The following is a 4,123-nucleotide window of genomic DNA, read 5'->3' as shown; positions in this document are numbered from 1 at the left end:
TGCCGATTTCGTTACGCGGTACATGCTGAAAGAGGTGACTGACAGCTCCGATGGAGCCTCTGCACTACCCCACTCGTCGCACTGGTTATGGAACAGCTGGCGCCCATGAGGAAAGTGAGTGCAGACGGGGAGATCTGTGCGGCGGAGGCGGCGACGAATGCATTCGCTGCAAGGATCTGAGCAGCCGATTAAGCAGGACGACCCGAAAGCTCCTGGGGTGGACGCGTAGGTATGGCATTATGCAGATGTGCAATTTGTAGGGACACATTGGGCTATTCATATGTAAAAGCGAGACAGTATATGAGTGGTGATTTTTTGAATGATTTCATATGTAAGTGGAAAATTGTAGCAACCAGGAACGTGCTGTGTTCGACCCACCAAAATTGGAGGAATCAGTCTTGTTTGCTGTGAACTATGGACATAGTCTACCCCTGAGTAAAGAAAGTGTCAGATTTAGTATAACAGTTTGTGCTCTTGTTGATCCTGATTGTTGTCTGGTGTCTGATACTAAGCCTTAAGTATGAAAAGAATGGACAGATTAATAAATTAGCCCGTACATTTGTTAAAATCTGCTGCGTGATCTGAACTGCATGGCTGTAAGAATGCATCCTGAGTAAACTGTTATGCGGTGCACCAGAGTATTCAATTTTTTGGTTGTAAAATGACTTGTGATGTTTATGTGATATATTACACCTGACACTCGTTGTTTACATGGATTATTTTGCAGAGTGGGGATTGGTGCTGCCGCATCAGGCAGGATGTTGTGTCCTAATCGAGCTAATGCACTCGAGAAGGCGATTTGCGGTTTTGCCGAAAATCCTGGAGACAATTTGATTGTTTCAAAATTGGTACAAGCTTTGATCTGCTTGCCGCAATCCGGGCAGGGAATCACCGGCAACGGCAGATGAGGAAGAGGTACACATCGGGCAGTGGAAGAGCACCGTCGATCTGGTTTCTCTTAATGGACTGAAGATGAGTGGCCGATCTGGCCGGAGTTGGATTTAGCCGGTGAGGAAGGAGGCGAGACGTGCACTAGAAGATTAGTAACTGCAACGGTGACAATAAACAATCTTTTTTTGAGGGAGGTGACAATAAATAATCAAAATTGAGCAGTATGACTTTTTTTTAGGAATATGACAATAAATAAATGGGTTGGCAGTGTTGTAGTCCAAAATCTCTCCGTTCATGCCCATTTAGTGACTGACTTCCGAACCGGTCCTATAGTGCCTTACAGGACCTCCTATGTGACGCATTTTGTGTCATACAGCAGCTCGACGCACAGGGTTGATGCACAACTGGCTTGGCCCACCAACCCGCTTGTTGTTTCGTTTCCTTTCGTGCGCGACAAAATATAGATGAAAATCAACCCGAACATTTTTTGAAATCCTGAACAAATTTTATAAATAACATTTTTTGAATTGTGAACAGATTTTGAAAATGATATTTGTTTTTGAGATTCCTGTAGATTCTTTAAGCATGAACATTTTTTGAAAATGTGAAAAAAATTAAAGAAGAACCATTCAATAAAATTTCAACAAAAGCGTTTTTTGAAAGCATGAACATTTTTTGAAATCACGAACATTTTTTTAACACCCAAACATTTCTTGAAAAGTTGTGACAATTCTGAACAAAAGAATTCGCAACATTTTATGAAAAACAAGAACATTTTTTGTAAATCACGAACATTTTCGAATTTTTGAAATATGACCATTTTTTAAATGTCGAACATTTTTCTAAATTTGAGAACAATTTTCGAACATGAACTTAGTTCAAAAAAGATAAAGTAACCTTGAAAAGGAAAAATAGAAACGAAACAGAAAAAAAGAAAAGAAAAGAAAAATAAGAAAAAGAAAAAGAAAAAGAAACAGAAACAGAAAAAACAAAAGAAAACAGAAAAACCAGTAAAAGAAAAAAAAACACCGACTGGCTAGTTGCGGTTGTACGCGCAAAAACTGGGCCGGCCCATTGTGTCGCTGCTTGGTTGCTCGCCTGTGAGAAGCGCCGGCAGTTTGACGCAAAGAGTGTCAAATAAGATATTCCGTGCCTTACGGCTTCATGTTACTGGTAGCCAGATGTGAGCCTTGGGTCATGCAGAAATTAATAATACGTGAACTATACCTGGGCCTATAGGTGTTGGTTTTAGGATCTCGTTGTGTGTGGACGACGAGGCAGATAACGAGCACACCAGAGCTCAACATACACAAGACAAAACTGCCGATACTCTAACAACCAGCTGCAGGTGGCTCACGAATGAATATTTCCAGGCAAGTAGCTTCCTAAAGGGGCTGATCTTGCCGACTTGCCCACTTGCCGCCAAATGTACCACTATAGTATCTGAGATGTTTTGCTGTTCAGATGCATGGATGCATGCCAATTAATTACTACTCCCTCCGTCCGAAAATACTTGTCATCTAAATAGATAAAAAGACATATATCTAGAACTAAAATACGTCTAGATACATCTCCTTTTATTCATTTTGATAACAAGTATTTCCGGACGGAGGGAGTACCTATGTAAAATAGTGATCTAAAATGTCTTATAAAAGTTTACGGATGGAGTAATTAATTAGATCTATTCCATTAGCCAATAATTTTTTTGTTCTTTTGTGTAATTCTCAGATTTATTATTATTTTGTATTCTCATCTCTCAATTTGATGTCATCAACTCTGAAAAATGCTTTATTTTTCGTTTGCATTTCCTTCTAGTTTGTGGTGGTCAATGAATGTAGAACGTGCAGATTTACTAAGAATTTTGCTTTTAGTTCTTTTTATTGTTATTATTATTAATTCACTAATGAATCATACAAAAATTAAAAAGAAGTTTTTAAAAAGGGATTCGCAAAAATTGCAAAAAAACTCATGAACTTGAAAAAAGTTGATGAATTTGAATAGGTTTATACAAACTATAAAAAGTTCGTGGAAATGGAAAATTTTCATTACCTTTTAGAAAAGTTCATGATGACAAAGTTCACATATGTGAAAAAAGTTCATGAATTAAAAAAGCTTGTGAAATTTGAAAAGGTCATAATTTTTAAAAATATATTATGAAAATTGAAAAAGACGTGAATTTGAAAAGAAAATCCTGACATAAAAGTTCATGTTTCACGATTTATTTTAAAAGTTTTTTAAGAAGTTCATGAATTTGGGGGAAAATCCACAAATTTGAAAATTGTTCAGTGAAAACATAAAAGAAAACAAAACAAAAATGGAAACCGGAAAAGAAAAAAACGAAAAAGATGAAAAAACAAAGAAAAAAGACAGAATGTATATGGGCCAGCCCACTACGAAAATGCCCTGAGCCGGCGCTTGCAGTGCCAAATAGGGATTGGCGAGTCCTACCATGGCTTACCATCATGTTTAGTTTGTGTAATTTTTTTCTTCCTTTTTTATTCACATATTAGTTTTCCTTTTTTATATATACGTAATTTTACATGAAATTACATACTTTACATGAACTTTATTCTTGTGTATGAAAAATCTTAATCATGTACACGAAAAATGTTTTAGAATAATGCACGTGACATTTAAAAAAATGTTATACATTGTAAAAGAATGTACGTGTAACTCAAAAATGATTCATACATTGAAATTTTTTGTTACATTTAAAAAATGTTAATTTGTTTCAAAAATGTTAAAATGTGTTCGTGACATTTTCAGAAAAACGTTTGTACAATGTAGAAAGTGCATAGTTCAGAAAAAATGTTCTGTTATTTAGAAAAATTTCCAATGTGTATTTTAAACAAATGTGTTTTGTAAAAAATGTTATATATGTATTTAAAAAATGTGAAAACATTCTTTTAGTTGTATACAAAAAATGTAGAGCATGTATGAAAAAGTAAACATCTGATGTCCTGCAAGTGCACAGGGCTGTTGTAGCACTTTCGTGATAAGTGTTGAACCCACAAGGAGTTGATTGGAAGGCATCACAGACCCCACAACTACGTTGTCACTTCATGCGGCTACGTACGCACCCAAACCGGAGTTTGGAAATAGTATACTCTATAACTTGCTAGGGAAACTAGATAAAAATGGTGTTTAACTAAATTACGAATAAGAAGGTAAACAGTAATAAAAATATACTACGTTAGTAATGAAGGTGCTTGACTAGCAAAGTGTTCTCTAG

The sequence above is a fragment of the Aegilops tauschii genome, chromosome 3, assembly GCF_002575655.3.
Source record: "Aegilops tauschii subsp. strangulata cultivar AL8/78 chromosome 3, Aet v6.0, whole genome shotgun sequence".
NCBI classification, from domain to species: domain Eukaryota; kingdom Viridiplantae; phylum Streptophyta; class Magnoliopsida; order Poales; family Poaceae; genus Aegilops; species Aegilops tauschii.
Note: the sequence above shows the minus strand (reverse complement) of the source record.